This window comes from Manacus vitellinus, unplaced genomic scaffold, assembly GCF_001715985.3.
Source record: "Manacus vitellinus isolate BGI_N305 unplaced genomic scaffold, ASM171598v3 scaffold_2_pilon, whole genome shotgun sequence".
NCBI lineage: Eukaryota > Metazoa > Chordata > Aves > Passeriformes > Pipridae > Manacus > Manacus vitellinus.
In genome coordinates this window covers 14,294,836-14,308,977 of record NW_021940208.1, presented here as the reverse complement: position 1 = coordinate 14,308,977, position 14,142 = coordinate 14,294,836, and positions in this window count along the sequence as shown.

Below are 14,142 nucleotides of genomic sequence, written 5' to 3'. Positions count from 1 at the left end.
ACTCAAATCTCAAGAGATGATTTCTTTGCTCACTGACCGAGTGATTATTCCATCCCTCAAAGCACCCCAAAATACCTCAAAGGCTTCCCCACTCACCCACAGACCTTGACCCCTTCTCCACCAACTCCCCTCCAGTTTCCATTCCTTGCCTCACACAGGCAGCTACCATAACATAGGTCTGCATGCACAGGCTTCCTGAGCAACTCCTTCCCATCAGCCCAACAGGCATGTTAAGCCTCTTTGGTAGCTCCTAGTGTTTTGACAACCTGTAAAGTAAAAGCCACTTCATTCTCACTTTAAGCTTGAATTGCACCTTGCTACATCCACCAGGAGCAATGAAGTTTCTCCCAGGTTATCAATTCAAAAACTACTATCTATATTTTATTGTTGACCTGTCTTTTTCCAATGGCTGTGTTTATTGGAACTGTAATGAAGTTCTCCACACGTCAGTATTAATGTCAAAAGGGACAACATTACCACGTCTGGGTACAGCCCAGCAACCTGGATGCTGTATCTGCTCCCATGGAGTCAATCTGACGTTTTTAAGCCCATGAAGGAAGCTTGTACTAGGCAAGCTGTGCACAATGAGCAGGAACCTTTTCTGTAATAAAAACCTGTAACAAATGGGAATTGGAAAAACCATTGCTGAGATGTTCTTTTGAAGGTGGAAAATGCTGCCTCTTAAAATGAAATCACACAAAGCTGGACAAAGAAAGATAACAAACCAAGTGCCAGACAAACTGCCACTCAGCTAATACATTACTTTCTAAATATAAAAACAATCTACTGCTTACACTGACAGTTCAGCACATAAGCAAGAAGGGAATGATGTATAACACCATGCTGAGCTGAGCCTGCAGAAGCACATATTCATCTTAGTTTCCTTTCTGTAATTGTTTATGAAAGAGTGCCGGGGAGGGGGAAAACATGTCCAGAGAAGAGTAGCAGCAGCACAGAGGTTGCTCAGCAGAGCCACTTTTATCCACAGGGGTTGTCCAAACTGACAGCTGACACCAGTGTCAGAGGGACTCCTACCCCCTTTCCCTCTCAAGACAATCTGTTGCTCTGTTCCTTATGCAGCTGCTTAGAAACCCTTCTAAAAAATGTCTGTAAGCAAATGCAATAGTTTCTGGTATGCTTGACCACCAAGACAACTCTAAGGCTGTTTCCAAATTTATTCTGAAACCCACTTCTGGAGAAAAGCAAGACAGGAAATGTTCATATTTTCTTACCCTTATCATCCCACTCCCTTCATTCAGTACTGCAGATAACCTTCTTCAGTCTTAACCAATGCTCAGTAGAGGACACCCTGCAGATTGACAGGTTTCTCATTTTATTCCAATTCCCTAGTCTTATGCAGACAAAGAGTAATATAGTGAGAAAAAGAAAGGAGTAGATAATTTTCTTACTCATGGTTCTGTAACCTCTTATTTCTCATCTGGCCAGCCCCACCAGAACACTGTTCCTACTCTGCACTTTCCTTTCCTTTTTAAATTATAATAAAATCAATTTAATTTAAAAATAATTTAAATTATTTTTAGATCTAGTTAAAAAACAAAATACATCCATAACAGTTCATTGTAGTTAAATTTTTAAAAAACAGCTTTCTGAGAGACCATGACTCATAATACTGAAGCTCACATAAAATCCTATTGATTACCTAAAAGCTTATGGAATTACATGCACTTTTGTTTGAAATTTAAAGCAAAAATTCAGATCTTGGGAAACCCTGAAGATCTCTGATCAGCTATAAGTACGTTGATGCAAAATTAAATCCTTTTCCTTTAGGGGACAAAATGGATTCATTTTGGTCAGTGATTCAGAAACTACTAGATTTTACCCTCATGCTGCTCCAGCATCATCATTATACCTCCTCCTTGGGGTCTCCATATATTTTCAAGGCTGCTCTCTGAAACTCTGAGAACTAAAAGCATCATGGTCAGTCATCAGCTCCAGTACCTGCTTTGGCAGCTAAAATTGGGTTAAACCAAGAACAGGAGCTGAGAAAATTGAGCAAGCTGGGAATAGTCCTACTTTAAAGTGTATGCTCTTAAAAAAGGAAGGTAATACATTAAAGTAGACTTTACTTGGTGCTGAATTTTAGCATTATAAAAATTGATAGTTCACAAAACTGTAATTACAAAGGTTCCTATTTGTCTTGTTTTGTGTCCCTAAGCCAGCCAAACCCAAAAACACAGGTTACTATGAACCTGAAGGAAGCTGAACATGAAAGCTCTGGCCATGCCTGCATTTCAGTGGCCATTTGCACAGACAGGTTCTGCCTGCAGCAAGGTCTCAGTGAAGCCACTTGGGTTTGGAGGGAGAAGAAATATAGCAGCTTTCTGAATATTCGTCTCTCTAAATTCCAAGAAATTGTTGATATTTGACAAAATGGCAAAAATATTAAGAAGATATTTTGATCAATTAGGTATCTCCTGCATTTTGTGGCTTAGCATTTCATGACCTGTCTGGGCTAGAAATATTTTGGTACATCAGGATGGGTAATTTTGAGGATCAGTTTTGTCAGAGCACAAATGGAAAACCTGCAGCACTGACTTTCTAGAACCTTTTCTAGTGAACAAGTCTGAAAAAAAAAAGTGAGTTTGGTTCACAGTTCCTTTCAGCAGCTGGATCCCCCACCAGTACGGCTTTCAAACGCCTGCATCATGATTCTAGCATGTTCCTGTGCCAAGTGGTTTCCACTAAGTTAACAAACAAAAGTACTCAGCCCCATGCTGCAAATCTATTCACATACCAAAGGACTTGAGTAAATGGGCACCGGGTGGTCATTCGCATACTCTGTCTAGCAAAACAATGTTCCCAGCTTACTTACACAGAGCAAAAGTGTTCTAGGAATTTGCAAGTGTGGTGTTCTTAGAAACAGTGACCTGAGGCCACTTCTCTTGAAAGCATAACACTTACTGGTGGTTTGAGGACAGATACTACTCGTGGGGAACATTTGCACTGGAAAGGTCAAACAACGAAGGGGTGAAGAGATTCAGAAGAGCCATAGTACTGCTCTTCCACTGGGGGATATCTCAGTGTTGTTAGCATAGCTCTGGATGCAGGATCATTCATATCGGGATGTCCTCAGATGTCCATCTTTCTGTCCATCTAGTTGGAGGCTACAGGTGAACAAGGGTAAAACTTGAACATCCCATAGAGGAAATACCATATCTATACTAATAGTAAGAAGAATAGATAATAAGGTCAGATGGAAAACAGGAAAAATCAGACTCAGTATGAAGCTGTCAGGAATTAACCTTTTGTAGCACTGAGCCCTTTGTGTAACTCAGATTCCAGACATGCAAGTATCAGCTCCCTGCATTTCCTCTTTTTGCAACTGAAATCACATCAAAGTAGGACACATCAGATACACTCCAGCCACATTCAGACGGTTTCCACCTTGACGTGACTGCTCAGTCTGTGAGGGGGAAATGTCACCTCCTGTTTCCTTCAGTTTTAAAGTAATGTCACATCAGACAGTAACTCACAAATTTACTCTTTCTGGACTGCCATAATAAGAATAACAAAACAATTCAACATTTAGCAACTCCATTCTTTAGACCTCCTTGTGGATTACAGGAACTTCCAAAATCCCCCTTTGAATTTCCTCATCTTGTTTTGCTCCCTGTGGAAGAGAAAGGTTTGAAAAATGGAAGTAGCATGCCTGGCCTTCCATGAGCTCAGATTCCGGTCTTACTGAAAATGTCTAACTTGAATATTGCCAAATGTTGCATATCCAAAATATATTTTTCAGACAGGACTTTCCTCATAAACTGTCACTGGTAGCAAGTGAGGATTCCTATGTCTCTGAGATGTAGTCTTTTCAATTTAGAGGGTTTTTAAATATTAAAAATCCAGTAAGAAATAATCCTAGTTGTTGAACAATGTCCTTAGAAGTGGAGTTGGGGTTTTTTGTTGGTTTTGGGGCTTTTTTCACATTTATAGTACATGTTTTCAGATATAGTGTGTCAAGTTAGAAAACAATACACAGTGGTTTGAAATGACAGTGATCTGCATATACATTTCTAATTAAACTGCTTGGTAGAGTAACTTGTATATCTTCTCTCTCTTTAGATACAAAAAAAAGAGAAACTCAGGCCTTGCTGAAGCCAACAGCAAAACTCTGATTGGTACAAAACAGCAACAGGCGCTTACCCATAATATATGTCATAAAACCATAATTAGCCATCTCCTTTAGGACTAAAGTAAGACAAATGTTGTAGGTCAGGATGAAGGTGTATTTGCAGCCTGCATAGTTTCTGTACACATTAATAGTCCTTCATGAGTATTATGTTCACATTTTTCAGAATGCATTTGTAGCGTTTTATTTGCTAAAGCCTGGTCAGGTGGTCACTACTGTCTGAGGCACACAATTATGACAGTCTCTGGCCTAATCAACAAAACCAGAGTCTGAGTTTGCCCAGGTTGTTCGATAAGCCATACACTGGTTGGGAGCAGAGCTGCTCTTTTGAGTGTCTTTATCTGTCTGAGTTAGAATTAGAAGAAAAAATCTCTTTAGGAAGGATGAGAAACACTGAAAGCACATGGTATCTACAGCAGCAGAACTGTACAGCTTCCTTGCCTTTTTTAATGCCCCAGCAGGAGAGAAAGCTGAGTTTGCAGAATGACAACTACCTAACCACAGGGAACTTGCTTAGCCAAACCCTGACTCATGCTGCTGGTCTTCCCTGGAGTCAGGAGCTGTCCCTTTGCTTACTCACTGCAGCAGCAAAGAAAATCAAAGCTGGCACAGTAGACAAGACCCAGTGTTATGCCAGGCAGCTGCCATAATGTTTGACTTTCAGGACCAAATCGTCAGCCTAGGTAAGTACTTTTTGGTGGCAAAAAGAAAGGCATGCAAAGGGTGCCTTAAGGAGGAGCTGAGCTGAAGCCCATCTCCAAGCCTGCAGGACCCTTTCCAGTATTTCTGAGATGCCCCAGATGCATTCTTACTGCTAAAGCTATTGTCTTTGCCTCCGTGGTCCTCCAGGCCTTCAGATACTGCTGGTTCAGAGGGGCTGGGTGTCAAGGACCACTTTGTAGGCTGGCCTAAAGCCTCAGGCTTCCCTGCGTATGGATGAGCCCGTTTCACACAGGCAGGCTCTGAGAGCAACAGCAGTTGCCCACCTTAATGGGCTGTGGCACTGCCCACCTCTGTGCCACATGCCCAGGCTCACAGGTACTGCCTCCCCACTAGCTGCAATGTGGAGTGAGCAGGTTTCTGTAGCACTAAAGCAATAAATACCACATGAAGGCATTTATTATATTTTGACCTATTACTCTGTACTTCGCTTTTCAGCCACCTTTTCATGCAATTCAGACAGGTCAGTCCAAAAACTGGCAGTTCAAAAACTGCAGTAAAGCCAAGGCATGTGAAACAAAATAGGAAAAATACCCCTAAAATTCCCCTGGTCTTGTTTCCAGGGTAAGTACAGACCCCTTTTTCAACTGCTTCTCCTCAAATACGTGTTGTCATGAACACAAATTAAAACCAAGGCTGCTAGCTGCAGAGTAATTAACATACCAAATGAATGGTTTTTTGCTTTCAGAGAAAAGATTTTGCTACCAAGGTCACTTTCTTCTGGAGGAGCCGGGAAGAACACACTCTGCTGCATCACACTCTGCTACATCACACACTGCAGTGAGTGCAGAGATTTAGTCCTGTCAACCAAACACTTCTAGCAGATCTCCACTTTTTGATATGCTTAAATATCTGGACATGATGCTCTACTCTAATACTTTAAAGCAGGGACAAAGAAGAAGATAAGGGTTCAATACTTGCATCTCATGGTATGAAAGGAACTTTGCTCATTAGACCCCCTTTATTTTTAATAAAGGAGATGGGACAAGTCTGCAGTGTGTAAAAAATGGAAAATACTGTGCCCAGTTTTGCACCACACACAGTTCAAGAAGGATAGCAAGAAAAAAGAAAGTCTAACCTGGAGAATTACCAAGATAGTTACAACAAAGGACCTGCAAGGGTAAATGAACATCCTAAAGCTACCTGAAGGACAGGGATGATGAGACCTGAACCAAGATAGGAGCAGAAAATAAATTGAGGGGAAGCCAATGGGCTTCCAAGACTATGTAAATAAATAGCTTCTTAGTGACCTTCTTAGTGAGCCAAAGGGTCCAACTGGTAGAGCCACTGCCATATTTCTGCTTCTGCTCACCATTAAGTAGCTATACATTTCACTGGTTGCTGTTTAAGTCACTTTTCCAATGACTTAAAGACTTCAGGAGCAAGAGAGGTAAGGGTTTTTGTCCAAAAATTACAACACAAATTGAAGTATTGGCTCATCAACTACTGTTTCAGTCCCCTTGCAATGATGTTGTTTGTGCAGCTTATTTCCAAAACTGCTGTATAACTTATTTGTCACAAAGTGGGAACTACTTGTGTGTTTTCACTTTTTTTGGAGATGACCTCATCCATGTCTTCTCAGAGCAAATGACCTCCTCGAGGAGGGATGGAGCAGGCAATTGCATATGGTTTTAACTAGGAAGAGTAAAATGAAAAGAGGAAAAAACTCCTTGATCTGTGGACTTGCCTGATGGTTTGAAAAAATAATACTGGAGTATAAATTTTCCCATTTATCTTGATCAAATCATAACTCTAGGAGAAAAACTCATTTTTAAACCAGATGTTAATTCTGAAATCCAAGGAGTTTTTGCTGAGAGAGAGCTCAGGGACTGATGCCAGCACTGGAATGGTTTTGGTCCTGCACACCGTGCCACAGTTTGAGTGCATGGAGGCTGGAAGAGGTGGTCCCTCCTTGGCTCCCCTGAAGCAGAGGGCCACCACATCCCTCCTGTACCAGAGCCCCTCCTCCCAGCACACCAAGAGGGGTGAGTTAGGGGCAGGGACAGTGCCCCATCAGGTACTGTGCACCCTGCCTGCTGCTGCCCGCAGAGACAAGCATCAGGTCCTGGGGACAACAGTGGTGGAAGAAGCCTGAGGTTACCAAATTGCCCTACTTCAGGTGTTGGATTTTGGTTTAGGCCAATCTGGAAGCAAATGTATTTTATTTTCTTGTCATTTTCACTCTATATGATGTTGACAGTGTTGTTTTCATGCTACGTACTTATTTCTACAGCAGGCTATAGCTCCAGTAATCATACATCCTAACTGGCTTTTGGAGACAAATCAGTGAATAGGAGTGACCCTAGCAAGAGGAATACCTCTACAAAAATCATTGATTCATGTCTGTGATGAGCAGTACTATGGAAGAGAGGAAAACTTCAAGGCTATCCTACCTCCTCTCATTATTCAGCCTGAATCCTTAGTTGCATAATTATACTGATCACACAGATTTTAATTTCCTCCAAGCCAGGGCTTAGCTTTAGATTAATTTATGTGAAGACAAATTAGGAACAAATTGACTGCATCTTCAGTAGCTGCCTGTGGCCACCTGAGAATTTTGGAAAGAACAAACACAGATATCTCCTAGCTCCAGGCATGGCCCTTGCTCAGCAGACACCTTTGTTGTCCCCACCATAGCCCAGCACACACCTCAGCAGACCAGGCTCTGCAGCATCCACTCACGTCAACAGCAAGGCTGCCACAGACCTCAGTATATGGAGGAGAGTCCCCTCACCCCAAACCAAACCCTCTTCTCTGATCTGAATCCTTTTAGCACCACTTGCATTATGGAACTATCCCTTGAGATGGATCACTCATTGAAGATGTGCAAGGCATGATCTTCTAAAGTTGCTAAGAAGGATCAGTTACTTGAACTCTGGAAAGTGAAGAAGAGAGGGTATACTTAGGGGGGGAAAGGGCAGCACACAAGCAAAGCAGGGAGAAGAAGCAGAAACATTTGTGTTTCTGTGCTATGTATGTCTCTGTCCCTGCTTTCAGACTCTGATTATCAATTTCCCCCTGGCACACCCAGGAACTTCCTTGCACCCCTTCTTAGATGAACCCTGTTTTTTCCACATCTCTCTTTGTTGCGTCTCTCTCCTCCCCTCAGGGACATCACTTCCCCTGTTTCAGAGAGACCTTCCTTGCAGCACAGAGAAGCATCTCAGTGAGCACTTTGCCTTGGTGAAAGTTAACCCTGGAGCTGGACAACAGCAGCTGAGGGGGAGGTTTAACAGGCATCTGTAGCAGGTGGGTAGTAAGCACTGTTATTACGGATTAGAGGCTTCACATACCCATGTAACAGCTGAATGTGGTCTCCAAGACTACATTTCTGTGAACAAATCACATTTTCCATCAAGAAAGAGATGGGTGTTCAGTTGCACACTACTTCATGAGCTGTGGAGCACTAACCTATTATCACAACTGAAAATATGACTACAAGTAACATGGCTTTGAATTCAAAATTTCAACTCAAGAGTATCTTGGCTGATTTTTAATTGTTTATTTAAGCACTGCAAGAGAGGAAGTGGAAATAAACTGGTTCACGTGTACTCTCAAGCCTGTTGTTCATCTAGTTTGGGGGGTTTTTAACATGTCACAGACACCAAATTTATATAGTAAAGATAGTTGTTGGCAAGTGAGGTAAGAACTTTGCCTGTTTTCCGTGATGCTGCTATGGAAGAGATACTCCTGGTATTAGTACCCTACCTTAAGTTAGCCAAGTAGGCCTGTTTGTCTTACAGAGAAGGAAGGCTATGAGATGCTTCTAGCAGAGTACCTGTGTGTGTATGTACCAACACAAAGACAGTACAGGAGGAAAACACCAGTCTGCTCAGAACAGCCTTCTGGCATACACCAGCATTGCAATTTTCAGATAGATAATAAGGCCATAAAAATAGAAACATTAATTAAGTGCATGGAATATGGGCCGAGTGGGAATGATAAGAGGTGCAAATTCTACTGAAGTCAAGCATGAAATCCTTCATGTGGTCCTGGAACAAGGAAGATAGTCTCTTCCTGAGGGAACTCTTTGTGCAGTATAATAAACCAAAAGCCAGTAGCTTCCTTTCTATGCCAAGCAGCAACCTGGCAGGCACGTTATTACAGAGGTTGAAACAAGCAGAAGATATTCAGCTTGGGAAAGAGCAGGCTGATTTCAAGAAACAGAAAATGTCAGTGGCTATGGCAGTGTGTAAGAACATCCTCAGAACATTCATGGAGTTCATTTTACATCAACTTCATAGACATTGAGAAAAGTTTTTGCTAGGATGACAGATAATATCAATTGGAAAGTAATGAGACATTACAGAACCCCAGAAAGACAGTTAAGAGTATGGAAATCTCTTAACAGGGATCTTAGCATGAGCAAGTTCACATTAGGTCTCCTTCAAACCCACTTGAGACAAGGGGTAGCCACATGTAGTTTTCCTACATTATTTCTTCCAGATTTTTTACTGGCTTGATTAGAAATGAGAATACATTGGACTCAGTCACAGTTACAAAATACAGGTTTCATTGACAGTATCTGCCTCATAAAAATGCCACAAAATTATATGAGGAAGATTAGGGTGATAGGAAGAAGCAGTTAAAAAAATACTGGTTGGAAGAGAGGGGATTTTATTAAAAGAGTTACTAGAGGAGAGCAAGCCATTTGGGAGCAATTTCCATGCACATTGAAGAGGTCAAAAGAAGTGCTTTCTTCTGAAGGACACTGAGGTGGACTGATGCCAGTGAGGAAAACATCCTTAACGAAACTGGGGATGTGTACGTGACTTTCATTCTTCAGAGAACAGTTCAGGTCTTACAACAAAAGGGACTGACACTTAAACTGTGCATCTTTAACACGCATGTCAAATCTTTATAATTCAGTGAGTTGCCAACACAAAGTAATACAAAGTGGCTGATCAAGAGATTTCAATCAATAGGGTGATGTCTACAATGGAGTTTAGATATTAACTGATCTTAAAGGACAGTACGCAAAGGCTTTCACAGAACACTCTGTGAAAAGAGAAATGGAAATGGATATACCGTGTCTGAATAAACTGACATTATATATTGAACACCCTTCTAATAAACATGTTAGGGACACAGTGAGATAAAGACCCAAACCATTCTGAACAGAAAGATGTAAACACTGATTTCATCTGGAATCAAACCAAACAATGTCTCAAAGATGAAAATGCACAGAGGACTGTTACCAGCAATTGTTCTGCTTCCCTGGAATGAAGATAAGATGGACACGCAGTCTTACCATGCAGGCTCTTTGTGAAGGTTTCTGAAAGGAACTACAGTCTATGAATAAAAAAGATGGATTGTGGCAGGAGGAAGAGAAAAGGAAAAACAAGAGTCCTAGCTGAGAAGATACTGCCTTGCCTGCCAAAACACAAGATGTCCAGAAAGAGAAAATTGGCTTAACCAAAGAAGACAGAGATACATAAATTGGCTGCAACTTCTTCAGTGTATGGACATTCATAACAAGCATAAACGTTTCTAAAAAGCAATAGAAACCATACTACATAAGAAATATGAAAGAAAGAAAGAAGTATGCATTCAAAAGCACAGCTGTGAGGGAGTATTTCAAGATACTGTTTCAATATTTACATCTACTTTCTCAACCAGGGTAAAAAAAACCAATAATAATTTCAACTAAAACTACTATTTACAGGGGCAAGGGGGAGGTTGTCAATAAAATGAATGAGTTCCAACATTACAGAAATGCTCTTTTCACCTAGACTTACTGCCTCCAACAGTAAGATATACATAAATCCAGGCCCTCTGGACATGGAAAAAAAAATCTATAGGGCATATTTTGCATATCACCATAACTTGGGGGTCTGTGATTTCTCAAGAAAACAGATATATGAGAAACATTTTGACAGTTCGGTCTAATTCCAGACTTCTTTTGACTACGTTGTAGTTGCTACTTGTGAGTAGTGCACATAAAAATTACTTTCCTTGACCTCAAGAAAAGTGATTGTTGTTTTTTTTTGATACAAGGTAAAATCCCTCTGCATAACTAAGCAACATGTAGCTGAGCTTTAACTTATACATAGATCTCCATGATAGGATATTTGTGACTGAGTGTTCAAGAGACAGTTGAGGTTTAAAAGAGCTGGCATGACTTGAGGATCATTTAAAAAGACCTCTTCTATAATAACAGTAACATACCAAATATTAAGGAATAAATAATGTTGTTGTCCTCCATGTGATAGCTACAGTAAGACAAGGACTATGGCAGCTACTCTGAGCACAACAGCAGCATCTTTGCAAAGCATGTGATCCCCTATCCTAACCCAGGATCACACAGTAATTTTCCTGCTCCAGGGTTCAGACAAGAATAACTCTGAAAAATTATATAAAGAGAGTTGGACTTCAGAAATCATGAATGAAAAATAAAAGAATCTTTTCCAATATCACTGAGTAGAAGAAAACACACACACAAGCTATTAAAGATAAGAAACCATCAGGGAAAAAGACTGGGTTTTATAAATTATTTTGCAGGTGGAGCTTGCTTATTATTCTCATTTAAAATTTCCTGAACATCAATAAACATTTTCTGCTTTCAAATTTCTTGCATCTGAGCTGGGAAGACACGTTGCACAACAGCATTTTTTGTTTATAATCACTAGATGTCTTTCTTATCCCTAACAGATAAATTTTTTCAGACCTAAATTTAAGATGCCAATTAGCCATGCTCTGCACACTTCACAATGCCAAAGTGTTCAGCAACAAACTCTAGGGCAGGCTGTTCCAGCTTCTTAACAAGAGGAGATGAGGTTTTGCTACTGGTACTTGCTTAGGGTCCAGATGGCAAACCCAACTTGTAGTGTTATGGTAAGTTGAAAGATAACAACAAGGTAGGACAGAACTGACCAGAGAACAACCCATGGAGAGTTCTAACAGCTTAGGAACAGAGATAAAATTCTGGAAAACAGAAGTCTTCTGGTTTTTATTCTCAGATCAGTAAATGATATGCGATGTGGAATGAAATACTGAGGATGACGTGGTTGATTACTTCTGCCCCCAGATTCTCTACCTACAAATACAGCTGCCTACATATATACAGCTACATCAGTAATGGGGTTGAGTTTCCAAGATTTCATCAAAATTCCAAAGAACCTGGAGCCTCACAATTTCTGCAAAACAAACTGCAGTTGTAAGTAGCCTGGTCACATCTCAAGGTTCGCTACTGTACCTCACAGGGACCCTGTGAGAGTTTACTGCTGGGACAGGAGTTCACACAAAAAGGCATTCAGCACAGTTCACAACCCATCTATTTCTACTCCTATAATCATGAGTAACAGAGCCAGACCTTATGGTCACTTTTTTACTTGATACAAGAGGCAGAGCAGAGCATAAGCTATGCTGATGCAAGGGACTCTGAAAGACATGCTGCAGAAGCATCTTCTCTTGCCTCCTGCCATATTCTGTCTCCCAAGAAACTGAGAGATTGCCTCAGAAGCTGTCTCTCCAACTCTCTCCTATTTTTATGTTTATTAAACACATATTTCTCTTTTATTCAGGCGGACAATAGCAACACTTGACTTCTTAGACCAGAGTCTTATCTCCAGCCTCCACATCTTACACCCAGGCATTTATACAAGACACCTTTTTTTTTCCATCCAGTTAGCAGGCAGTTTTTCAGCACTGACTGGGGACAATTCAAGGCAATTTTCCTAGAATTTTTCTCTTTCCACTCTCTGCACTGCCCAGTTCTCCCAGGTTTAACCCACTCTACTTAAGTTTGGGAGGGGGCCTGACACATTAGCAGATGCAGCTCAAAATCAGCCCACAACATAACATTGGTCTGGATCTCCATCACCTTTTTGCCCATGCTGCTTGCCCAGACATATCTGCTTCAGGTGAAATGATAATACAATTCTTGACAAAAATATATTTCCCTGCTTTTTTCCAATTTAGCAAAAAGACAGAAAATATTGATGACTTTTGCCTTCTGGGGATATTCTCACACACTTTCTAGGAATAAGCAAGTACATCTTTTTGCCATCCCGTTATCACACATGTGCATGGTTATAAGAAAATGTTCTGAAGGGACATGAAGCAAATAATACCAATTTGCAAAATTCTATAGCAATATATTTATAGGAATTACAGAATTCTGTATGTATTTACACACCATTACAGAATATCAAGTAAATAACATGAATTGTTCTTTTCTTTTTCCCTCAGATTTTTCTTCAAGTGAATTTTAGTGCTCAAGGAAGGTGCCAGATGGACAGCACTAGAAAATGAAGACTTCTGTTTGTCCACAGCACAGGAGGAGAGGCACCACAAGCCTCCCTGCTTTGCAACGTCAGCTCTCTCCAGCCCTGTTTTAGCAGGACCACATAAGGAGCAGGAGGGCACCCATACCCCTTCATGCCTTGGCAAAGGAGCAAAACAGCACCCAGGTGACAATGGTTTTGCCCATCCCCCACCAGAAAACAAACAGAAATAACTCATTTTACACCAGTGACTGAACAGAATCTGTTGTTCGCTACCTGAAACAGGCCAAATTTGACCCAGTGAACCTGCAGGGAGTGGCAAACTGCCAACTCCTAGGCCTTCCAGTCTTGCAATAATGCCTAAGTTAAATTACATGTTTCTATATTTACATAAAGTCAGTATTTACACACCATTACAGGTTATTCGAGTAAATGGGTTACAGTTTATTTATATGGACTGCCATAAACTCATAACATTTTTCTTGAGTTTAATCCTTTCTTTAGAAAAATACAAAAAAATAAATTAAATTAAACATGTTAACTAGTAGTAATGATTTGCCTATGACTAAAAATCCAAGTCGATTTAACATTAAGACTCTAACCATGGCCTAGTATTGTGGCCTCAACTCAGAGTATTTTTAACCTTTGCAAATAATTTCCCTGTGTATGCCAGATTTACTGAAACAGCAGAGAGTTGTAACCTCTCTTCCTTGTGGTAGGATTGATCCATTTAATACTGAGCAATGAGTTCTCTCTGGAGTTCTCTCCAGAAGCTCCCTTTCTTCTCCTACGGTCTTTGGATTGCCCAGACAAACAATTCCGAATCCAACTGACCCACAGCAGCCAAAATATCTGTAGATCTCAGTAGCCCCAAAGGGTCAGAGACAAACACATGGGCTGCAGTTGAAGGTTGTAAATTCCCAGGCAATAACAGTCCCTAGACAAGTATGTCTAACTGTATCCTACAAATCAACTAATGTAATTTACATATCTTTATCATTCATAAACAATTACAACAAAATGCCATGTTTTATTTAAGATTACTGATAT